General features: G+C 35.5%; 1 long non-coding RNA gene across 2 annotated transcripts in view; it reads left to right on the top strand.

Moving 5' to 3' along the window:
* LOC129529303 (uncharacterized) overlaps positions 1-27,125 on the top strand; it is a 199,289-nt gene that overhangs the window by 110,694 nt on the left and 61,470 nt on the right. For both annotated transcript variants that reach the window (XR_010132440.1, XR_008674778.2), the window contains exon 3: positions 18,119-18,210. This is a non-coding gene — a long non-coding RNA (uncharacterized lncRNA). The remainder of the gene's footprint in view (positions 1-18,118; positions 18,211-27,125) is intronic.

Raw genomic sequence — 27,125 nt, forward strand, 5'->3', positions numbered from 1 at the left:
AGACTGGCAAGGCTTGTTTTCTAGTTATCCTGCTGACCGAAACGGGATGTGGTCCAGACAGGAAAAAGTGAAAAAAACAGCAGGAACCAGCAGACAGCAACAAAAGCAATCCCTAGCTGCCTTCATTTCTCATTAGGATAAGACACTTCCACCGGCACCACAACAGTTTATAAATACCATGGCAACGACCTGGAAGTTACCAACCCTTTTCATGGCAACAACCCAGAAGTTACTGCATATTTCCTATACAGTTTTAAGTAACATGCCCCTCAATTTGCATTGACTCATCCTTTAATTTGCATGTAATTGAAGTGGGTTTACATGAGTATAAATACATTTGCCAAGCACCCACTGCCTGTAAGTTATACCTGCTCTGCAAGGAGCAGTACCTTCCCATACAAGATTGCTGTCTAACACCACCAGCTAGCCCTTGAATTCTTTATTTGGCAAAGCCAAGAACTCTCCCAGGCTAAGCCTTAATTTTGGGTCTCACCCGTCCTGCAACAAAACCATGTCTTCCCCTGAGTGGACAAGTTGAAAAACTATCAATTATTTTACTGTGCCTTTCCAACACTTTTTGACTACCATGACATGGTAAAGGCAATTGTGCCGATTGTTAAATTGATTAATATTTCAGATTGTGACGACCGTGAGATCCTATACAATAACTTGGAAAATTATCTGATGTAAATTTGTAGAAAAACTTGCTACACATATTTTAAAGGACTTCAACTTCTTTTGGCTGAAAATTCTGGAAGAAAGAAATTATTGGCATAACCATGACCATCCAGAAAACGTTGTTGATGCAATGGCTAATGCAATTTGGAATATTTTCTAGTGGTCCCTGTTGACTAATTTGATCTTACTAAGTAATTCAATACCACTTGAACATATTGTAGTGCTGGAGAAATCAGTAGCAACAGTGTGAAACTAGCAAGAACTCCACATTTGAAGAATACTACCTTTCCTACAGGAATCCCTTGAACTTTAGAAAATTGATTAATCCCTTTGAGCTTAAGTTTTCTCATCTAGTAATAAAATGCATATCCCAATAGTTTCTCTTCACTGCATTGTTGGAACGATTAAAGGAAAAATGAGATCTCATGAAAAGCACTCAGCTCAATATTGAGCACACAGTGAGCTACTGATAAGTATGAGCCATTATTGCTTCTTAAGTGTTGCTGAAAATGGATGTTTTTCATCTTTGTGGTGTTGCAGAGCAGTTGAAATAATGATGAGTTATGAGGAATAATTTTTAAAATAGAAATAACTTTAAAATTACATTAATTTCAAAGCTGTACCAGTTAGTCAATTAATTGGCATATTAGTTAAGTACATGTGGACTACAACAATTAGGTAGAATTTTTCCCTCTATTTCACTAAACATTGTCCTCATCAGAATTCATTTTACCAAAAGCAGTTAATTATAAACTATATTTACATTTCTAGGCCACTGAATCTTTATATTTTGGGGAGACAGGTAGGGGAAAGATATTTCCTTTTCTTAGAAAAGTACTCATGACCAGTTAGACCCTCTTTTCTCTAGAATTTCACGACTTCCAATACTCCAGAAGGGTCAGCAAAACCGAGATAATGAAGTCCTGATCTGGACGACATGTTTCACCCATAAACCCCAAATGTTTTTTCTCTCTCTCTCTTTCTCTCAATCTCAATCTTTCCCTCTCCCTCATACTCTGTCTCACTACTCCCTACCCTCATCTCTCTATCACAGACACACACATACACAAGTCTTCTTTTTAATAGCAATTTAACATCTAGAGTTCATTCTGCAATAGAAAACTTATTGTTTCAATATTGAGTATTGCTAATGGCTTCCGTGTGATATCTTCTCCTTTCACATAAGAAAATAGATTTATTGAGAGACATTTAGGGAACAGTTTTACGCTTGCTAATGGCTTTAATTAATACAATAGCATTAATCAGACTATATAGTTGCATTTTCTTTTTAAACAAATTGACATTTTAATTTTAATCCAATAACAATACAATAGTATCCAATGAATTGTCCCCAAAGTGGATATTTAAAAATACATATTGATACTTTAGTTAAAGACAATCCTAGGTTATATTGAAAGACAAATCAGAAAAATCTAAAACAGTGTAGACATTTGTTAAACATTTATCAAATGTATCTATTTTCTTTCATTATTACAAAGTTATATTAGTTATTTAATTAAACAGCAAATATACTTGAATTCATACACAATTGAAAATCATACTTTATTCACTATTTCTAGAAACAGTCAAACTACTTAGAAACCTGAACTTAAATTGACATTGATTTTTCAGTGATCTCTAAAGCAAATAATTTACCTTTTTTATTTTGCCATAGTTTACCTTTTTATCTCATGCCATTTTCTCCATTTCCAAATGACTATACAAATTTTTAGAAAGAAATAAAGAATACTACAAACAAACATTAAAATGATTTAAAGTAAAGAGTTCTCATGTGCAGGAGGTTATCTTTATCAACAATTTTTTGAATAGTGCTTCTATATACATTATTGTTTTATAAACCTCTTGATATTAATAAATTCTCTAAGATGGGAAAAGTAACCTTCTTACATTGTTGCTGAATGCATTGATAGCAATATACAACTAGATTCAATGATTTATATTTCTTCATCAGATTTTCAGTTTGTGGAAGAAAGAGTTTGTTACCTGGCACAAAAGACCTAATATATTAGATTTAACTTTGTCAATGTAGAAATATCCACTTCTAGACACAATGCTTTTCTCTTGATTTCATCTAACACATAATGGTGTATATAGCCTGAATTCATAGTTCACCATCATTTTAACAACATTTTCTGTGTAATCAGTGCTATTTTGTTAAATGGAGTTTATTTGAAACTGTCCATTACTTACAAGTTAGTAAGTCTGTCATTTCCTTGTTAGCCAAAAGGAGTTAACTTCTGATATATTTTGCTAATTAAAATTCACAAATATGTATGTATTTTAAAAACATCTACACATAGTATTCTGAGTTATAACAAAGGTAAATATTATACCTTCTCTGATGCTTCTTTTGGTTGCTATCCAGGCCACATGTGTGACTGGAACTTATAAAATTTGAGAAGACAGGAGCCTTTAAGTCTGTCATTCCCAAATGTGGCTGACTCTCAGGCCCCTGCTAGGGAATTTTGGAAATACCTGCACATTTTTAAATTTCTCATCAAGTGGAATCTAGTGGGTAGAGGCTGAGTGCTGATAAACAGCATACAATGCACAAGATACCTCCCAACACACACCCCAAGAATTGACTGTCTAAAAGTGCCAAGATGCCCACGTTGAGAAATACTACTTTAAATAAAAGAATAAAATTTGATAAAAATAAAATACAATTAGATACAGAAGTAAGTGAGGAACTCTGTAGAACAAGCTTCTTTAATTTTGTAGGTAAAACTGCTTTAGCGATTAGTCCAAAACAAAATTTCAAATCAAACGCATTTCTTTTTGAATAATGAATTAACCCTTATAAATTTCTACCTCTGGCAGAAGGTTTCTGAAAAGTAAAGAAATTAATGTGCTTTAAATTGAAGGTTTCTGTCTAATGAATTTAAAAGACAACTACATAATACTTCACGATAATGAGGTTGGCAAGCACAAGGTACAGTGATTTGATTCAGTTGATGGGGTCTACAGCGGGGAGTCAGATAAAAACTGTACATACTGCAGGCAGCATTTTCCTAGAAGTAACACAATAAGTAAGAAATACTTCTAAATTAGTTTATAACTTCTTTTATAGCTTCTGTACTTCTTTGCCATTCAAGATATAATAGTTTTACACAACTCAACCCTATTAAATTGTATTACAAGCCTTATATTCAAACGCTTGTTAGTAAAACAGAGCTACATAAAAGCATGTCCATGAAGCCTTGTTGCCTGTGGTACCGACTGATGTATCATGACCTACCTCCCTACACACACACACACACACACACTTATTCCAGGATTTTTAAAAACAGCCTGACTTGTTATACCATGAGAATTTTAAAAACAAACAAAACATTTTAAACTATTTAAATTTTCTATATGCTTACAGTAAATGTATTATGGTTTACACGTAGTGTCTAGTCTAGCTAAGCTTAGGCTCAGGGTCCTACATTCTTTACTGTGTATATATTTGTCCTATATATTATTTGAACACTGAGAAGTCACCACTTAGTCCTGTATTGAATCACACATTATTTAACTTGTAAATTCGTGTGACATCACACTGTCCACCGAGACACCTTCAGAAATATTTATATTATTTTAAACAGAGTTTCTGCAAAGTAGCCTATTTTGTTAAATAGAGTAGATTTCCATGTTTTAGAAAAAGTGGATCTTGCTTTGGTTATTTCACAGTTTACATTTCAAAAGGAAAGTAAGTGTCTTAGTCAGTTTTCTGTTGTCATAATAGAATACTATTATACACCCTGGCCAGTTTATAAAGAAAAAAAGTATTACTCACAATTCTGGAACTAGGAAGATCAAGAGCATGGCACTGGTATCTGGAGATGGTAGAAGGCATCACATAGGGAGTGAGCACCTGAGACAGAGCGAGGCGCTGGGGGCTGACTGGCTTTATAATGACCCCTCTCCTAATAACTAACCCACCCTCACAACAATGACATTGTATCCATCCATGATGTCTCTGCCTTCCTGACCCATCCACTTCTTATTCGGCCCCACTTCCCAACATTGTTGCAATGGGGATTAAATTTCCAACCCCTCAACTTTATGGGGACACATTCAAACCATAGGATAGAAACTGGTAATGCAGGCTATCATATATATTTTAGAAATATACTAAATATCCAAAGCAATGTCTACTTGCACCTAAAAATATAAACTTCCTTATCTTCGATGCTCATGATTATTTATAGCTTTGTTTTCCCCCTCTTCAATAACAAGCTTCTCAGAAGAATTCCCTGTACTTGATGTCTCAATGTCCCTGCTATCCACACAGCATTTAGTACTTCCTGCATTCTACCCTCCTTCTTCTAGTGCCAAATTGTGAATGCTTTCTTGATGGACATCATTGAGCTCCTAGGTTCATATATGTTTGTGTGTTGTTAGCTGCTCATTTTATTGGCATCTGTGTCAACTGACACAATCGTTTTAGCTTTACTCTTGAAACTTTCATAGACTTGATTATATCTTTTTTGTTTTAATGGAGAATCATCTCTTCAAATCAACAATAGTTTCATCTCTATGACTCTATTTCTGGGTGAAGATCCCTTCTAGGGGCACACATGGCACCATGTTTGCAGTTATGGATTGCGTCTCTGTATATTTTAATTGTCCACTTAACAGCTTTATCTTCTAAGTGTAACTTGCTCAAAGACAGAAACTGTGTTTTATTTTGTGGCATGTATAACCCCTAGCATGATGCTAGCAAGTGTGTGATACATATTTATCATTGCAAAAATGATCTAGATTCCCTGTTTCTGTTTCTTCTCTTTTTCTTCTTCTCTGCTTTCTCTGAGCCTACAAACTAAAATATCAACTATTATTTTTCCGAAATACTTACATTTTTTAATACTCTTTTCATTGGTGAACTAATCAATCGCCACACTTTCTTCTGTGATTTGTGGTCTGCTAACAGATGGCTAAGCCTGTGTTTTTAGTCCCAAGATCCAGTTCTACAATTCAAGATGACTGTCTATGAACTGAGATACTCTCATAAGCTATGTTTTTCATCTTTCACTGTCACCACTTCCCTTAAAGCTCTTCCTTTTGAACTTTCTCATTCTTATATATGTATTTTATTTTTTAGTTGACAAATGTTTTGAAATGCATTTACATTGTGTAATGGCTCAATCTAGCTAATCACCATATGCATTACCTCACATACTTATCCTGTTTCTTTCACCATTTATAAAGACAAAATTTTAAGGAAACTCTTAAAATTTACTCTCAGCAAATTTCAAAATAAAATGCATTGTTATTAACTATAGTCACTGTGTTGAGAAACAGATCACCAGTACTCATTCTTCTTATCTAAATGAAATTTTATAAAAACACTCCTCCAAAAACAATGTTTTGAAATATATATACATTGTGTAATGGCTCAATCCAGCTAATCACCTTATGGCTTACTTCACATACTTGTTCTTTTATTTTCGCCATGAGAACCCTTAAAATTTACTCTCAGCAAATTTCAAAATAAAATATGTTGTTATTAACCATAGTCACCATTTTGGGAAACAGATCACCAGTACTTATATCTCCCACCTAAATGAAATTTTATATCCTTTGATTGGATCTCCCTAAGATCTCATAGGCCCCAGGCCCTTCTACTTTCCACTTCTTTTTTTTTTTTTTAAGAGATGGGATCTTGTTCTGTTACCCAGGTTGGAGTGGAGTGGCATGATCCTGGCTCACTGCACCCTTAAACTCCTGAGCTCAAGCAATACTCCTTACTTCAGCTTCCTGAGCAGCGAGGGCCACAGGCGTGCATTTCTTTTTTTAGAGAAATTTTTTATAGAGATGAGGTCTTGGTATATTGCCCAGGCTGCTCTCAAATTCCTGACCCCAAGCCATCTCCCTGCCTCAGCCAAATTGCTGGGATTACAGGCATGAACTGCCACTCCTGATGTCTACTCTATACTTCTATAAGTTCAACTTTTTTAGATTTCATGTATAAGTGAGATAATTCACTATTTCCCTTTCTGTGCCGGCTTATTTCACTTAACATAACGCCCTCCAAGTTCATCTGTGTTGTCACAAATGACAAGATTTCCTTCGTCTTTTAAGGCCAAATAGTGTTTCAGAGTGTATATAAATTACATTATTTTAATCCACTCATCTGCTGATAGGCACTTAGGTCATTTACATATCTTGACTGCTGTAAATAATGCTGCATTGAACATGAGAGTGAAGATTTCTCCAACATACTGATTTCATTTCCTTTAGTTATATACTCAGTGCTGAGATTACTAGATCACATAGCAGTTCTATTTTTAATTTTTTGAAGAACCTCTGTACTATTGTCCAGAATGGTTTAATACTGAATAAGTAAGATGCCAAGTCAATAAATTTCAAAATTTAGATTTTAACATTTACTCTTCTTATTCTCCCACATTATTTAAATCGTTAACCACTGTTAATTTTACTTCTACAACATCACTTCTTCCTTATTTTAGCTTTCATTTCCATGGACATTTTTTAAGCAAGTCATCATTTATATCAAAACAAAAACAAGCAGGCACCCTGATATCTGATTAATATTTCTCACTGAGATTTCTAGATTGGATTTTCACCTCCTTAAATACTCCCTTGAGTCCCCTGACAATCATCGCTAGTTGACAACGCAAACTTAATCTCACACAAAAACCTTTAACTGAAAATAGGCCATGAATTATATTTGAGGTGATTATGTACCTTAATAAATATTCATTTGGGAGCAACCATTGCAGCATCAATAGGTCTATGACAGAGCTATTGGTTAAAGATATGTGATTACAAATCTGCTGGGATTATGTGGAAAAGTTTTAAATTTTATGATAAAATAGGAGTGATGTAGCTAATGTGACTATTCCATAGTTCTACTTGATTTGTAGGAACATGATATGTAAAATTACAGCAATCATCATTATTATTATTATTATCGTTATTTAGAGACAGGGTCTTGCTGTGTTACCCAGGGTGGAGTGCAGTGGTGCAATGAGAGGTCATTGAAGCCTGGAACTCCTGGGCTCAAGAGATCCTCTCGCCTCAGCCTTCTGAGTAGCTGAGACCACAGGCTCCCGCCACCATGCTGAGCTAATTTTAAAAATATATAATAATAATAATAATAATAATAATGAAAATTGTAGGCCGGGCATGGTGGCTCACGCCTGTAATCCCAGCACTTTGGGAGGCCGAGGCGGGTGGATCATCCAATGTCAGGAGTTTGAGATCAGCCTGGCCAACAAGGTGAAACCCCGTCTCTACTAAAAATACAGAAGTTAGCCAGGCGTGATGCTGGGCGCCTGCAGTCCTAGCTACCCGGGAGGCTGAGGCACAAGAATCATTTGAACCCAGGAGGCAGAGGTTGCAGTAAGCCAAGATCACGCCACTGCAGTCCAGCCTGGGCGACAGAATGAGACTTTTTCTCAAAAAAAAAAAAAAAAAAAAGAATGAGAAGAAAAAATTCTACAGGGCCAGGCACAGTGGCTTGCACCTGTAATCACAGTACTTTGGGAGGCCAAGTTGGGCAGATCACCTGAGGCCAGGAGTTCAAGGTTGCACTGAGCTGTGATAATACCACTGCAGCCCAGCGTAGGCAATATAGTGAGACTTTGTCTTTTAAAACAATACATATATGTACAGACAGGTATCTATGTTTTGCTTGTCTTTTGAAAAGATGACTGTATCCTCGGTGTGTGCATTTACAGCCCCTGACATTCAAAATTAACCTCTGGCTTGAAACCTCAATTTTGTATATTTTCCTCAAATCATTATAGTGACACTTTATGCTTCAAAAGGTTTAGATTCTCAATGCTCTTCAAAACCCCACTTGAACTGAATTGCATAGGAATTTTAACAAGTTGGTTACAGAAAAACAAAAACAAAAAACAAAACAAAGAAATGTTCTTTTTATTGCTGCATGAAATCTAGTAATAAAGATCTTCATGGTAATAAAGTAGATGATTCTGTGTTACTTAAAAATGACAGAAGTATAATAATTTGGAGCACTAGGATATTTAGAGACATTAAGGGATATATGTTTTTTTAATAACTCAGAGTAAAAATCATAAAAATTTTGCGAAGATTCATTTTACATATTTGAGGCCTCCAGTCTTTACAGGTACTTTTTGATTCTCATTAAATATTTTGAAATTCAAGGTTAAATGAAAAATGGCTTCTTTGTAATTAAGATAGATGCTAGGTAACTGGAGATGCCTTTTATATTTTTAAAACCAAAATAGAGAAGTAAAGCTTTAAAAGTACTCCAAGAGAAAATTGGTATTGTCAGCTCACTTTATCTATATCTGATATCTGAAGTGTGCAAAATTAATTCAGGCTTTGCCACACATAGCTGTTAAAGAGATAAGTATAGTTAATTTCAGCTATACTGTAATCAATGACATGAGAATTAAATTTTTCATATATAAATATCTACATCCCACTGAAAATGTGAAGCAAGCAAAGATGATAATATAAAAGTGCAAAATCAAGTTTAAGGCCATCCATTATCCTTTTCTATTAACATATATCATGTTACTATTGGCTAGTCTACTTTTAAACAGCAATTCTCTTTTATGTAAATTAACTAAGAGTTCATTTAGAAATGATATTTCCCCTTATAAGTATTCATTTTGTCAGCTTAAGTAAGAGCCAAATGATCTCAGATCAGATTCAATAGGGAAACTGCTGAAGGGAAAATAAGAGAATCATGAAAGAGAATAGAAAATCAATACATAGCAATTCCCCAGAAATTAAATGACTCTAGGGTGGAGGGGTCCCATGGGACATAGAGAGAGGTAGCTGGTTCTAAGGATTTGTCAGGTCTAAACCATTAGCATTTCCATTACCAACTCTTCTTTTCTGAAGGGGTATTAGAATGAATTAGAACCTGGTCTGAGTGCTTAGATAGAGCATTATCATCCACAAAATCAGTAATGTTGTTAGCATCAGGGAAGACACACATGGAGCATTTTCCCTCTCCTAAGCAGAAAAAAAGATGGAAATCTTCCTAAAGACTCAGGTAATATGAAGCATATGTACATGTTTTCGAGGACATGAGCCCTTTTGATTCATAATTCAGAAGTATTTCAAATAGAAAATCCAATGAACAAAGCCTTTTTAAAAATGCACTTTTGACAAAATATTTGAAATATACAAGAAGATATGTTCAACATACACTTAAGTCATGAAGCATAAGATAGAATTGAATACCTGTGGAGCACAAAACAAATAACAAACTATTATTAATATCATTGAAATAATTCCTATGTTTCTTCCATGTCTCATGCTGTCATCTTTCCTGCATCCTCACTCACAGAAAACCATTTGTACGTATAATTTGTTTATCTTGTTCTTCTCTTTAATAATTTTATTACCCAAGTAAATATCTTTTAAAAATATTTTTTATTGGCCAGGCGCGGTGGTCACGCCTGTAATCCCAGCACTTTGGGAGGCCGAGGCGGGCAGATCACGAGGTCAGGAGATCGAGACCATCCTGCCTAACACGGTGAAACCCCCGTGTCTACTAAAAATACAAAAAATTAGCCAGGCGTGGTGGCGGGCGCCTGTAGTCCCAGCTACTCGGGAGGCTGAGGCAGGAGAATGGCGTGAACCCGGGAGGCGGAGCTTGCAGTGAGCTGAGATGGCGCCACTGCACTCCAGCCTGGGCGACAGAGTGGGAGTCACTCTCAAAAAAAAAAAAAATTATTTTGATTGTATTTCATGACTATAAGTATAGTTTTATACTGTATGGAAAGTTCTAGGGCTAGATTTTTTTTTCCACTTAGAATATATTTATAAGATTCATGAAACCATAGTTCATTTTCTTTTAAGTGTGTATGTCTCCTAGTGGGCACACACAATTGTTTTTAGGGTATTGATATAGTTTGGCTTTGTGTCCCTACCCAAACCCCATCTCTAATTGTAATCCCCATGTGTAGAGGAAGAGACCTATTGGGGGGTGATTGGATCATGGAGGTGGCTTCCTCCGTGCTGTTTTCATGATCTGTTCTCAGGAAATCTTATGGTTTCAAAAGTGGCAGTTTTCCCTGCATACTTTTTCTCTTTTGCTTCCTTGTGAAGAAGGTATTTGCTTCCTCTTCCCCTTCTACCAGGTTTGTAAGTTTCCTGAGGCCTCCCTAGCCATGTGGAACTGTGAGTCAATTAAATCTGTTTTCTTATAAACTACCCAGTCTCGGGTAGTATCTTCATGCCAGGGTAAAAAGGAACTAATACAGGTTTGTAGCTATAAAGAAATTTGTTGGGTCATTAAATTACTTTCACAATAAAATATTTCATTTGTACTTTCTTACACCAAAGTGCCACCACAAGCTTTCAAAATGTAAAACATACATTTTAATGCATTAAGTTGTTTAAGAAAAATGTCAAATGACATTTTAGGAAGTATAATAACTGTGCTGAAATTAACTAAACTATCTGATTCAAAGGTTCATCTTGGCTTGAATAGCAGGAATATCCTGCCTAGCTATTTAGAAATCCATAGGAAGAGTCATTAATTGTTGTGCTTTTTTTCCCACCTAAATTGAAATAATTATTTTAAATACTAATTATTTAATGCTTTGCTGGAACTCAGAACTGTAATCAAAGTAAGTAGCAATCCACTAAAATGATCTTTTTACTGATTATTTCATCAGAAAATTTCTTTCTAAATTATCAAAATCTGTCTTAAAATCACATCTCTTTAAATCTCTAAGAAGAATCAAAGAAAAAATGTTTATGTATGTTCTATTCTGCTTTAGAGAAAAGATATGTATGTAGATAATAATTGCTAAGGAAAAACTCTGGAAAAGTCATTATTCATTAGGAACCTGTAGAATCCTTAGCTTTGCTGTCTATATGTAGCCAATCAAGCAACATAACTCATACTTATTGATGAGAGCTGTTTTCCAAGTATGCAGCTATGATGGAAAGCACAAAAAGCATCCATCTAGAAACATTTTATCATCAAAAAAGATAGATAGCAATGGGGATTTCTTCTTAGAAAGGTAGAGCAGCCATGCTTGATAAAACTAAATAAAGTGAAGTTTTAAATCATCATATAAATTCCATCTGCGACTCCATGGACTTCAGAGAACATGTGAATGTTGATTTGTCTGATTATGAGTATTAAAGTGAATTAAAGTAACTTTCAAACTAACATCTGTAGAATGCATAAAAAGCATAATTTTCCAAAAAGTTGCTAGTTTTTTCTGCTAGTTGCTGACTAGATCTTTATGAGCTATCGGAGCAAAATGAATTCTGATTGAACAGGTAAAGAAACGAGGCTGGCAGTACTTTCACTGTATTTTCTCTGTATCTCGTGGGACTACTATTAATCTGAACTTTTTTGTGTTCTGTGTCTGCAGACATTCATTTTGTTCCCTAGACCATCTTTTATTTCACTGGAGCATTATACAGGATGGTTTTCCAACTTTTTAGTGGCTAAAGACTATGTGTTTGTGATTATGTCCCAACATTAATGTCTCATTTATCTGAGGTCAATAAATGAACACAAGTACATCCTTTATGATGGTGATGATTTCAGTGAAGAGTGAGGTAGATTATTTTCACACTTCCCAAAAGAGAAAATGCTAATCATGATATGCATGAGAAAAGCATTGTGGATCACCCGAAAACATAATGGTACTCAAAATATCTAGATTCTACAGAGTTCTTGGTCAGGGTTGAAAGGAACACAAGGGAAACATTAGCATCTGAATACGTAGAACAATAGAAAGGCTCATCCACATACAGTTAAGTGTGTAGTTACAAAACACAAGGACTAAAGTACTACAATACCTGTGACAACACAAAATCCTCAATAACATAAAACTAAATTTAATATATTACTGCCAACATCATTTAGCTTATTACAGAGATATTTTCTTTTAAATCATCTTTCCTTCATTCCATACACCCATATATTTCATAATATACAGAATACAGAATGCATGAAAAGAAAGTTTTAAAAACATGCAAGGATTACTATTCTATGTTTTAAGAAAAGTTTTTATTTAGGAATAGTTTTATATTCATAGTCAGACTGCCGAGATAACAGAGAGTTTCCATACACCCTTGACCTTCTTTCTCCTAATATTAGGTGCTTACGTTACTATAGGAGATGTTTAAATTCCAAGAGATTAACATTGGCAACCTACTTTTTACTGAGCTCCAGATTTTATTTGACTTTATCTGTTTTTACACTGTGTGCTTTTTGTTTTTTAGGATTTCATCAAGGGTACCACATTACATTTAATATAATGTCTCCTTACTCTCTCTGAACTGTGAAAGTATGTGAAATAGTTCCTTGGCTTTCAAGACCTTGATATCTTTGAAAGGAACTAGTCACATATTTTTATGACTGTCCCTCAGTTGGGGAGTGCCTGACGACTTCCTTATGTTTCATCTTGGCTGAGTGTCCTTCTTAAACCATCACATGATGAGATGCATCCTGGGATAGAATTTTAATAGATAGGGTAGTGTATGGATGGACAGATAGATAGATACATAGGTAATTATAGATAGGTGGGTATGCACAGATTAGACTGCAAACATATATTTCTAGTTTTGTTTGCACCTAGAAACACTAAGACCTCAATAAATCTTCATTTCTAAATGCTATTCTTCAATAAAAGGAATCATGCCTCCCTGGAGAAAGGATTGACTGATTACAGCCTCCTTGGAGAAGGAGTACTGTTAAGTGCCCTTCTTATCTCATCACATGATGAGATGCATTCTGTGATAGGATTGGGTGCATGATGTCAGCATGACTTACTATTGGTGGCGTTAAACTTAACACTTAGTTGAGATACTGTCTTCAGATGTCTCCTCCATAAAGTTTCTATCTTTTTCTCTTTCCATACTCTGAACATAAGCCACTAAGAATATTTCACACTCAGGGTGGAAGAATATAAAACTAAATTTAATATATTGTTGCCAACATTATTTAGTTTCAGAGATGTTTTATTTTAAATCTTTTGTTTCCTTCCATACACCCATATATTTTTATAATACACAGAATGCATGTAATATACAGAATACAGATCTCTCCTAATAGGAGGAGATTTAAGTCTACCTCCTGAAGGGAACAGTATCTACATATGATGTGGGATTCTGTAAGGAAAACTTGTCTCTTCTCCTTTATTTATTTTTAAGTAATTTATATTAAGGTATTCTTGTTTATTTTGATATTCTTTTTTATTTTACCTTTTGAGTGATAACCTAATAGCACATCATTATTTTGCTGCTCGAATTTTCCAGGGCTCCTCCAGCTTGGCTCCTGTGTCCCATTGACACGTGGCCTCCTTTTAGGCTTCCTAACATTTCTTTATTGTATTATACTTCAAGAGGTTCCAGGGTCATCTTGCAGATTTCCTGACCCAGCATTCAAATCAGTCAGTTCTTTCACCAAGGAGGTGTGATTCCTTTATTAGAGAGTGGCATTTAGGAGTAAAAATCTAGGCCGGGCGCTGTGGCTCATGCTCGTAATCCCAGCACTTTGGGAGGCCGAGGCCGGCGGATCACGAAGTCAGGAGATCCAGACCATCCTGGCCAACACGGTGAAACCCCGCCTCTACTAAAAATACAAAAAATTAGCCGGGCGTGGTGGCGGGTGCCTGTTGTCCCAGCTGCTCTGGAGGCTGAGGCAGGAGAATGGCGTGAACCCGGGAGGCGGAGCTTGCAGTGAGCCGAGATCGCACCACTGCACTCCAGCCTGGGCGACAGAGCCAGACTCCGTTTAAAAAAAAAAAAAGAAGAAGAAGAAAAAATCTATTGGAATGTTACTGCTTCTAGAAGCAAACAGAACTAGAAAGTATGTCTATAGCCTAACTCATGTATATCCACATATATGTAATTTTCTATCATCTATTTCATTAATCTATCCATCTACCTATCTATTAAACAGAAGTTCATACCAATGTCTCCGACTCCAGTCCAATATCCCAAGTTTCATTCTAGCTTCCCTGATGTATAACTTGTTTCTCTGATAGTGAGAAATCTAGCTTCCATTACCTAGCATTTACTTACTTTTTTTTTTTTGAGACAGTCTCTCTCTGTCGCCCAGGCTGGAGTGCAGTGGCGCGATCTTGGCTCACTGCAAGCTCCGCCTCCCGGGTTCAAGTGATTCTCCTGCCTCAGCCTCCCGAGTAGCTGGGACTACAGGCGCCTGCCACCACGCCCGGCTAATTTTTTGTATTTTTTTTAGAGACTGGGTTTCACCGTGTTAGCCAGGATGGTCTCCATCTCCTGACCTCGTGATCCGCCCACCTCGGCCTCCCAAAGTGTTGAGATCACAGGCGTGAGCCACCGCGCCCAGCCTACTTACTTATTTTTTAATCCTAGTACACAGGTAAAGTTTTTCCAGTATTCTTAACCCATACCCTTCTGAGAAACAAATTCACAGAGTACAGTATTTATATACAACTATTTTATTACATTTTCCAGTCAAAATACTCCTATCCAAAGTTACTTAAGTCAGACTCTTTTTTGCCCAACCCCTTAGTGAGATTATATCAGGCACTTATATCACAGATTCATTTATTACAGCCTACGTTCTATCCAGAAATCCTCTAACATACTGGTTTTTAAAATTTGTATATATTAAAGCTTACAGTATATGATGTAGAGTATTTTAGGTTTTGAAAAGCCCATGAAGTATCTGCTGTACAACTGCCATACAGAGCACATCCTCCTTTTACTGACAACAGTCTACAAATTACATTTTACTTCCATCTGGAATTCTGTGTTCTGGTTCTCTTTGTCAGGTAGGTATATGTTTTCCCTTTAAGATTCAGCATAGCCATTGCCATTTTGTTGAGAATACCTGACTCAGGAACCTTTAGAATCTCCTCCCTCAAGGCTCCATATCAGCTGCCTGTATTCTGAGTTGATGCTTTCACGTTTTCCTTTTGATCTCTGCACAACAATGCTGAGGGTAGAACCTAGAGGAATCACACAGCTGGTGCCCTTTCACGCTACTGACACTGGTAACAGTTTGTTCACCAGGTTCTCTAATAATAAGGCAAAAACCATGTCCACATGACAGGTTTCCTCTGGTTTTGCCTTCCTTTGTCACGTGATATGCTTGTATCCTTCTTTAATGATATTGCTTAATCCTGCTCCTTCTCCCAGTTCCAGGCCAGCGCTTCTACCGTATCATTAAATGTTGACATTCACAGTTATTGTGCCCTTAGTCTTCAGAAAACATAATCACCTGAGCCTTCTCAGCTCTGCTTAAAATAACCATTCCAAGAGAAAATTAATAACCAATAAAATATGACTTTATTCAAAACTTAGTGACTTGTATATTTTCAGAATTAAGTACCTACAGGGAAACTCTATAGCACAAATACACTAAGCTCATCATTAGCTAAGAAGAATTTCCCCTAAATTGGCTCATTCTGCTATATTTACCATACTGATTAATGGAAATGTTTATTATTATTATTATTCTCCTAAGTCAGAAAATTGGGCAGTAAGTTTTAAAGCAAGTACAAATTTTCAGTGATTTTCTGTTCAATGATACCTCAGTAGAGTCCACTCTCTCTAACATGCTTTCACCAATAATCATTTAATCCCATTGCAATTGTTAACATATTGATTATATCAACAATTTATAGTCACTTATCCACCAGTATTCATACTTATTACCCTGCCCAGAATAAATTGCATAGATGATGATAGTTTCTCTCTTGCAGCCACCCTGATTTCCTTTGCCTGTTGTTGCATTGGTTTACTCCTTTGGAAGAGGAAGAAACAAACTGGATAAATCAAACACAAAATCACAATAACTGGTTCGTTTCTCCTTAATTCCAAAACAACTTATTTAAATGCTGCTGTTAGCTTTAAAATTCATTCTCCTGAAAGCATATTCTGACTAATAGTTTTCCCAATTAATTTTTCAAATTGCTATTTAAGTATATAATTCAAAGAACAACTCATTGTGAAAAAAATTATTTTTTATAGTTCATAATTCTAATGATATTAAAAATCTTCATATAAATATAATATTTAGCTTATAACTTGTTTCTGACCAGTACTAGTCCAGTATTACCTTAGAATCACAGATTATCATATTTTTTACACTTTTTATTGAAACTCTTTTTCACTGTGGAGAAATTGTCTAGTATTATACAAGTTTAATAAAGATGGATTCCTTTCTCATAATTTAAAAGATTATAAACATTGATTTATTTTATGTGTGTGTGTGTGTATTCAGTGGCAGGGTATGTACTTGTTTTGTTATCAGGAATTTTTTTAATTGTTCATTTAGATTACTTTTGAAAATGGAGATATGATATAGGGATGGTCATAATTTAAAGTTTTTAAAATTATTTTAAAGTTTATGAACATTAGGCGTTTAATTATGAATTTTTAAATTATATTTTAAGTTCTGGGGTACATGTGCGGAACGTGCAGGTTTGTTACATAGGTATACACGTGCCATGGTGGTTTGCTGCACCCGTCAACCCGTCATCTACATTAGGTATTTCTCTTAATACTATCCCTCCCCTAGCTCCCCCCACCCCCAACAGGCCCCCGTGTGTGATGTTCCCCTCCCTGTGTCCATGTGTTCTCATTGTTCAACTCCCACTTACGAGTGAGAACTTGCGGTGTTCAGTTTTCTGTTCGTGTGCTAGTTTGTTGAGAATGATGGTTTCCAGCTTCATCCATGTCCCTGCAAAGGAGAAGAACTTATCCCTTTTTATGGCTGCATAGTATTCCATGGTGTATATGAGCCACATTTTCTTTATCCAGTCTATCATTAATGGGCTTTTGGGTTGGTTCCAAGTCTTTGCTATTGTGAACAGTGCTGCAGTCCCATTACTGGGTATATACCCAAGGAATTATAAATCATTCTACCAGAAAGACACATGCACACGTAGGAATTTTTAATTCATTTCATTAGTGTTTTTTTTAACCTCATTGATCCATTTATTATTATTTACAAAAGTATCCATCTGTGGAGGGGTTTAATGACTTGAAATTGGAGCATGGTGCAGTAGTTTTACAGACTAAGGATTGTATATCTAGTGAGAATTTCCATAAAAAACTCAGAGAAAGGAGAAACACTTACATATACACCAGAGAAGGCATGTAGAGAATTTTGGAACCTTCCAGCAGAATGAGTCAAGGACTTACCAATGCCAGGCAGTTACATTGTAACTCAAGGGGAAAAAGGAAGTGTGTGCCCTGAAAGGCACGTTTCTTTATTTTTAATATAATTCACTCTTTAAAACAGCTTTATGCTTACAGAAAAATTGAAGAGATGGTACAGAAGGTTCCCATTACCCCACATCCAGTTTCCCCTATTATTCATATTTTATATTAATATGGCATATTTGTTATAATTAATAAACCGATATTGATACATTATTATTAAGCTCATAATTTATTTATATTTCCTTTGTTTTTAGTAATTGTCCCTTTTTTTTTCCAGAATCCCATCTAGGATATCATATCACTTTGAGATGTCAAGTTTCCTTTGGCTGTTCTTGGCTGTGGCAGTTTCTCAGACTTCTGTAGTTTTTGGTGAGTAACAGTTTTCCCAATTAATTTTTCAAATGCTATTTATGTACATACTTCAAAGAAAAACCCATTGTGAAAAAATTATCTTTATAATTCATAATTCTAATGATATTAAAAATCTTTATATAAAAATTCAGCCCATTTACATGTCAAGGGGCTTCAGAGGGATAATTAGACATAAACCTGTGGCAATTAGATGGTTCCATAGAGCAATACAATTTTATACCTTCTTCTACATGGTCTTAGGCAATATGAAGCAATGTAATAATTTGTGCCTAATGAGCCCTTTATTTATTGTGCATTTTTGTTCCAATTTTGTTATAAAATTACAATGTTGACTTTCCAAATATATTTTCTTTCAATATATATATGTATGTTTTATTTCTTTCTTTCGAAATCAACGAATATTTTGAGATACGAAGAGTCTTGGAGATCAAAATTCTACTTGCCTTTCCTTCACACCATTTTCCCATAAGGGACAGTTTAACATTTTTGATGTTTTGTTTTTAAAAAACTGTAGGATATAGCAGTTAGGAGAAAATATACAATGTTGTGGAATTATTTCTTTCTACCATGAAAATCGCTGTCAGGATGACACATAGAACTCATTTGTCCATCAGCAAGCACAAATACATTCACTGCCTGGTATGTGCCTGCAGAGTAAATACATGAAATGAAAATATAAATAGATATGGCCTCCTTCCAGGGAACACCGCTGTTCTATGATTCACTCCTACGCATTCCAGCCACAAATAATTATTTAGCACCTACTCTATGCTAAAGTCTGTGACAGGCCTTAAATATTTAAAGACTTACTGTCCTCAGGGAGCTTGCAACTGGTAGGAAGGACAGAAACTATTTCAAATTTTTATATGTCTTATGCAAAAATATGTATTGGTTGCTATAGGTGTATAGTGGGGGTAGAGGGACTAAATCTGCTCCATAAGACGTGTTTATTCTGCATTCACGCCTAGAGCTCTAACAATACTAAAAAAAGACCATTCCCTTTAAATGCACCCATACATTAAATCTACCTGCCCTTTATGGTTTTGTGCCAGTAATTTTCTGGGGATAAAAATTAAAGTTGTGTGCTTGAATTTTGGCCAGGGTGTGATTTTGTGATGCAGATGGCACACTAGTGCAGTAGCCTGGTGTTTATCCTATTGCCATCCAGAAAAATGAGCACAGAAAGAGTACGTGAAATCTGATTAGCAAGTCTTCTTTTTATAAGCAGATGTTGTGCCTCATATAAATTATTCTTTTAGATTTTGTAACATATGCCAAAGTATTTATCACAGATTAACTGCATGAACTTGCCTGCTATTCTCAAACTTTCTGAGTGTGAAAATGAGTGGATGCGTCTTTCACAGTTCTGATCAAAAGATATATAAGAATGAATAATTGTAATTCAGACAAGAAAAGTACATTTTGAAAGCTAGTAAAATATTATATGCAAAAATGAAGCATTTCCTACTTGTTCTGTTATTCTTTTCCTTATTGAAAAGCAATTGATGCTGAAAAGTTCTATTTCGAATTATTATACTTCATATTACCAATGCACCTTAACACTAAACGTTTTAAAAGATTTGCTCAAAATATTTCTGTATGTTCTTCTCTTGCTTCGGATTGTCTCACATCTTTCATAAATGAGGTTCTTATTTCCAGATATTTTCTAAAACACTGTGTTTGAAATCATTATTTTGTATTGTTGCTTTGTTGAAAATTGTCCATTATGTGATTCCAAATCCAAGAAGGAATTTGCTCAGCACCAGATAATTTGAAACATAATAGTAAAAAAGGGGTTTTAAAAAATAAATTTCTATAATTTCAGTGTTTTATGTCTCATTTTAAGACATATGGGATTGTGCGTAATAAAAATAAACTTCCTAGGTCATAATTAATATTTTTCCCTCGGTATTATTGATATCAAATTCTTATCTTAAATTTGGTACTTTCAGAATATAAGCACTAAGAGATCCATACAATTTAAAAGAGGAGGTGGCTATTAACACAAATATTACTTGTTTTGTTGATGTGGCTTTTAAGATAACTTCTAATGTTTTGGCTCTGCCAGAACAGACTAATACAAGGAGAAAAAATATTTTATATTTTCTCATTAATTTATTCTGTAGAGATTCTCTTTATTTTTAAAGAAAGTCAAATGCGAAAAAAATCGATGCCAGAATTATATTGCGTTCATATAAACCCTGGATCGAGCCTGGTGAGGTTATAGTTACCATGGTAACAGAAGTCGGCTCTTTAAACAGTTTCTATCCTAACTGCTCTTCTACTTATACTGAGCGATTTCTTCAAATATAGGACTCATGGGGGTGTAGTTATGAGAAATTTCATTCCCCATAAGGATACATATCCATATAATTTGTAAGGAGTAACTCTGGCACACGGAGGTTAATTAGATATAAATGTTACCAACATAACTTTTAAAAGCACTGTATTCCCCCGGTACGTAGGCAAGTGTAAAGAAATGTAAAATGAAGTATCCCAAAAAGGGAACTCAGATGACACCGGAACTAATATAACTATATTTCATATTTATGAATAAATATGGAAATATCTTTCAGAAAGTGTGAGGATAAGAAAATTTATTTTATATGTTGAACTTCTGCAGGTTGAAATGAGTGCATTACTTTTAGTAAATTGCTTCAAAGAGACATAGCAGTGATTTTTCTTTTACAATGTTTAGACACATTGAACTAAATAAGGTTTAAATCTGTATCTACACAGACACATACACACACATATATAATTAAAGTGATAATTCTTCACACAACATGTTCATTGTCCGCCCCCCAAATTTTTAAAATATTGACAGACTAACTATATTACAACTTTACATTTTGATATTTTTATTTTGTTTTTTCTATAATTTCAAGAAAATCTTAGTTTCAGCTATCTGTTTCCATTTATACATAATGATGCTGCTGTTAAGCCACCTTGCTATGGCTATTTTCCACTCCTAGTTTTACTTGACCAGTTGGTTAAACATAAAACTTTCCTATAAAAAAGACAATGGATCTTGAATCATAAATCTCTTACTACCTACGTGAGTTGAGACACTCAAACTTTCTGATGCTTAATTTCTTAAGCTCCGGCACTGTGACTATAATCATTGCTAACCCTTTTATTTTATTTTTAATATATGTCCACTAAAAATAAATACGTCAGATGTATTATTGATCAGTTTGGGCTGCCATAGCAAAATACCACAGACTGAATGACTTAAACAACAGAAATGTATTTCTTCGCAGTTTTGGAGGCTGGAAGTCTAATGTCAATCACAAGGTGCCAGCTGAGTTGGGGTCTGATGAGGCCTGTCTTTCGGGCTTATAGGTGGCTGCCTTCTTGCTCTGTGCTCCCATGCCTGTTTTTCTGTGCATGTGTGATGAGAGAGAGAGAGATCTCTGCTATGCCTTCCTCTTCTTCTAAGGATACTTGTTTTATAAGATGAAGATCTTACTCTATAACCCTATGTAACTTTTATTATCTCCTTATAGGTTTATCTCAAAATATAGTCATATTACAGTTTAGGGATGGAGCACACAAAATTTGGAGGGACAAAATTCAGTTAATACCAACAGAGTTTTGCAAACTATAAATTACAGAATATATATAGATGACAGTATTTCTGTTTTTCACTTATTATAGGAATATCCTCCTTAGAAAATTACTGAAACTAACTACCTCACAAATGTAATACACTATATACACAACTTTGTTTTTAATATATATTCTGATCAACTAAATAGACTAGATCTGTTTCAACAAAGAAAAATAGAAAAGTCTCACAGGTTTCTTTAAATGTCTCTGGCAATAGTGCTGCTTTATCATTTTAGAAGGATGGTATTTCCCAGTTAATTTTTCCCTTAATTATTAGCTGAGTTATACTCAGTAATTACAATGAGTTATATCATCAATAGTTCCTGTCTCTTCTGGCTTAAGTGACACTCATGTTTCACATTCAATGCATAGTGTGGATTCACAGTCATCATCCTTTTTTTTTTCTTTTACTGAGTTGTGTTACACAGTAGCTCATGAAACAGAAAGTAATTTGTTTTTAAGTATAGCTAGGGAAGATATGTGTCATAGGGTATAAGGGAGCAAAAACAAATTGCTACGAGGTCTCTGCTTTGGGGCTAACACTCTCCATCCTGCATCACTGGAGTAAAAAGAATGGTTGCCAAGGCATCAAAGTCTGGAAGGTTTCTATGATAATCCTTCCTCACAGAGGTAAACTTGTCATTTAGAGACACATTTTAAATGGGACGTAGAATTCTACACTAGATAAAAACCAGTTTTAGGTATAAGACTTCTATTTTTTGTCACCCGTCTCTATAAATATTTTCGAAAGAAAGAAAGAAAAGAAGGAAAGAAAGAAAGAAAGGGAGGAAAGAAAGGAAGGAAGGGAGGAAGGAAGGAAGGAAGGAAGGAAGGAAGGAAGGAAGGAAGGAAGAAAGAGAAAGAAAGAAAGAAAGAAAGAAAGAAAGAAAGAAAGAAAGAAAGAAAGAAAGAAAGAAAGAAAACCCAACCATGTATTTGTGTAGAAATATCAACTCGGTGGAGTGACACTGTTTTAAATACCTGTGACCTTGAGAAAATGCCTTTCTTGCCCTTGAGAAGTCAATCTAAGGAGGATGCAGCAATTGGCGTGACATGAGTAACCTGCCACATGACAGAAACTTGATGACGATAAATGACTATGGAAAAAATTAATTTGAGGAGTAATGAATCATCAAAAGCTTTACATTGGAAGGCAAAGACCGTATCCTTGTAAGTCCTTTGGAAAGTTATGAGTACAAGTTACAAGTATAAGTGAACCTTTTGGTATGAAATGAATAAAAAGACATAAATGAATGAATAAATAAAAGCATGCAAGATAGAGTTTATCTTGTTTTGTCATATCATTAATGTCTTTCTAGTCAATGTTTTAATTAAAAAGGAATAAATTATCATAGAACAAACCACATCATTTTTCTTTTCTAATTTTTTTCATTTCATCTTTTTTTTAGTTTTTTATAAGTAAGCTTTAGTATGTATGAACTTGATTTCACATACAAACTTAGAACGGCAATTTCACTTAAAATTAACTCATTAAAAAGTATAACTACCACAGTATGGATATGTATCACTGGGCCAGGGGATGCTCAGATGTTTTGTTAAACATTATTTCTGGGTGGTCTGTGAGGGGGTTTGCAGAAGAAATCAGCATTTAAATTGGTGAGCTCAATAAAGTAAATGGTCCTTCCCAATGTGGGTAGACATCATTCAATCTATTGATAGTCTGAAATAGAAGAAGAAGATGGAGAAAAGTTGAATTCTCTCTCTCTGCATGACAGTATGAGCTGGAAAACTGATCTTTCCCTGCCCTTGGAGCTCCTGGTTCTCAGACCTTCAGACTGGAACTGTCACAGTTCCCAAACTCCAAACTCCAAAAGGTAGTGAAACTGGTGACAAATATTGCTATTCATCTTTTGATGGATTATAACAACAGCATTTATGAAACTGGTTCCCAGACAAGTATATACCACTCGCTCCTGTGCCTTAGGGAAAAGAGATGTCATAACAAAGGCATTATTGATGCAGTAATTCATGGACAGTTTTTTTCTCATTAACACTGCTAAAATTACGTTCATATTTTTTTACTTTGTGTGGGAGCTGGTGACTCCTGCCCTTTTGTTTTTTGAGGGCTATCTTTCAAGGTGAGGACATCAAACCCACTCATTCCGAAATGCATCATTATGGTTTATTGAGGAACATATTAAGACATGATAGAAAGAGGCAAGAAGATAAAAGCATCCTATGAATTCAAAACTGAAATGGAAAGAGGGGAAAGTTCTCTTTCACATTGTACCATGTTAACAAATCCTTTATTTAAATTGTCCGGCTTTTGGTTGTTTGTATCATTCTCCGTATGTAACATTCCAAACACTTGGGAGGGTTAGCCTGCTCTGTATTTGTCTACAAGCCTGGATTTTCACTCAGACCATGGTTGTTTTATAGCATTTGGTTTATGCATTTTTAAATGTTTTTGGATGTTTCATTGTTTAGTCAGCAGGTTGGTAGTGAAAAAAATAGAAAAGAACCATATGCTCCCTGAACTGAGAGAGCATTTTGGAAGAAGTCAAAATAGGGCAATAATATGTTTTAAATTGATTTTAAATTATAATGTCTTTGGAAAATAATATAAAACCTCCCCGAAGTGACATATCTTATGGCAAATTTATATTTTCAAATGAAATGTGACTGTAATCATACCTTTAAAAAATAACTATTTTTTTGTACCAAATGTTGTATCTACATAGACTTTGTTTTCATGGAATAATAATCATATCAATCTATAAGATAAAACACATTACAGGCAGTCATTTATATGGTAATTTGGTTTTTAGGACCAAAAAAATGGTTTATATGCAAAACCATTTTGACCTTGAAAAAATAGCATCTTTTGATATATTTTGTCTAAAACTTTAAAATAATATTAATAAATCACTACAGTTATTTTTGTGCTAAACGTAAATACTGAACATCCAAACTTGAGAGGCATATTTAAATATTGCATGAATGATTTATATATAAAAACTATTTTAATAATATAAATCTAAATATATGTGTGAAATAATGGCACATAATAGATATTTTCCAGCCTGGCACTTTAACCATAAATTTCTTCTAAAACAACTTAGCCTATGCATACTCTAATACAGACATCACATCCTTTTCTTACTTCTTCACTATAAATGTTATATGTAAAATACAAAGAAATTGTCTCTTTTGATTAAATTTTGGCCGTATATTTGAAATGTTGTCTCTATTAGCAGAGAGTTCTGCTAAAAACAACTATGATATCTGGCAGGTGGATGTCCAGTGATAACATTTTATGCACTAAAACTTTGATTTCACCTTGATGTAGCTCTGTGGATCCAGTACAAAAAAGAATATCATCTTTGAACCTACTAGTGAATATTTCAGTTCCCCAGTTGGAATGGAAATATTCTCAGAAATCCATCTCAATTGGAGCCCTGAAATAATTTTAGAATCTGCTCTCAGGATACACCATCTTCCTTAAAATCAAATTCCTGTTAGTCTCTGGCTATAGCATTGCTCTAAACTGAACAACATAAAGTCAGTCCTAGATAAATCACTGGCCTTTTTCATCCTAAGAGCATTATCCGTTTAATTCTGGTATCTGCCACCAGGTAGCAATATTATGAGTAGATTATGAATATTCAGCATCCACACTGGACATAGATATCTGAAAAAGGTTTAAACAACAATTTAATCATTTAGGTATTCATTCTTAAATTAATATAAAATTAAGTGACTATTCTTACATCAGAGTTATTATCTTAGTTTCAATAACCTCAGCATCTTAGATACTGGCTAACAACATATAGTACACAATCCACATCAATAATTATTGAAGGAGGTAATTAACAAGATTCAAAAAATAAAATACCCCTTGAAGCAAAATATAAGGAAAGAAATAATGCAGTAGTTAATTTTATATATCAACCTCACTGGGCCAGGGGATGCTCAGATGTTTTGTTAAACATTATTTCTGGGTGGTCTGTGAGGGGGTTTGCAGAAGAAATCAGCATTTAAATTGGTGAGCTCAATAAAGTAAATGGTCCTTCCCAATGTAGGTAGACATCATTCAATCTATTGATAGTCTGAAATAGAAGAAGAAGATGGAGAAAAGTTGAATTCTCTCTCTCTGCATGACAGTATGAGCTGGAAAACTGATCTTTCCCTGCCCTTGGAGCTCCTGGTTCTCAGACCTTCAGACTGGAACTGTCACAGGATGCTTGGGGTGTTGCTTCACCAGCTGGAAACCTCTGTAGCCAGTGGTGCCTTTGCCCAATGTTTGCTTGGCCCACTGAGCTTGTTCCACCCACTCAGCCTGGCAGGCTGTTCTTGGCTGGCACTACCAGCCTGGATAACATGCCTGCCAAGGGTGAGCAAGCTTGGGATCTGGCCACTGCGCACAGCCAGGCACTCTGGCTGTGGTGGGGCAGGCAGCTCCAGGTTCCAGCATGGGTGCTGGCTCACTGCGAGGCTGCAGCTCCACCAGGCGTACCACAAGCAACTTCCACAGTTGGCACCAAGGGCACACAGTGGTGCCCAGAAGTGTGGAGATGCCAGGAACCATAGAGCTACAAAGAGTGTGTCACAGCCTGGCTTGGGGAGCTTCTAAGTCTGGCCTCCCCAATGGGACCCAATTGCTGTTCTCTCCTGTCTTTTTTTTTTTTTTTTTTTTTGAGAAACAGTTTCACTCTTGTCACCCAGGCTGGAATGCAATGGCACAATCTCAGCTTACTGCAACCTCCGCCTCCTGGGTTCAAGTGATTCTCCTGCCTCAGCCTCCCAAGTAGCTGTGATTACAGGGATGTGCCACCACACCCAGCTAATTTTTGTATTTTTAGTAGAGTTGGGGTTTCACCATGTTGGCCAGGCTGGTCTCGAACTCCTGACTTCAGGTGTTCTGCCAGCCTCTGCCTCCCAAAGTGCTGGAATTACAGGTGTAAGCCAAGGTGCCCAGCCTCCCCATCTGTCTTCTGTTCTCCTTGTTGTGTGCAATGTGGCGAGCAAGGGGTGTGTTTCAGCCCTTTTGTGCTATAGCTCTTTAGCCTCACCATATAACAGGTCCCAAGTTCTTGTCCTATGTCCAGGAAGAATGAGGTATGCAGACAAGCGGAGGGTGAGCAAGGCAAAGAGGAGCTTTACTGAGTGACAGAACACCTCAGAGGAGACCCACAGTGGGTAGCTCCTCTCTGTAGGCAGGGTGTCCCACTGAATGTTCAGCTCTTAGAAGAGAGGAGACCTGGAGTGTGTATCTCCTCTCCATGGGCAGGTCATCTCAAGTGCTCAGCTCTCAACAGACAGGAGACTCTGGGGTGGGT

The sequence above is a fragment of the Gorilla gorilla genome, chromosome 22 (genome assembly GCF_029281585.2).
Source record: "Gorilla gorilla gorilla isolate KB3781 chromosome 22, NHGRI_mGorGor1-v2.1_pri, whole genome shotgun sequence".
Lineage (NCBI taxonomy): Eukaryota > Metazoa > Chordata > Mammalia > Primates > Hominidae > Gorilla > Gorilla gorilla.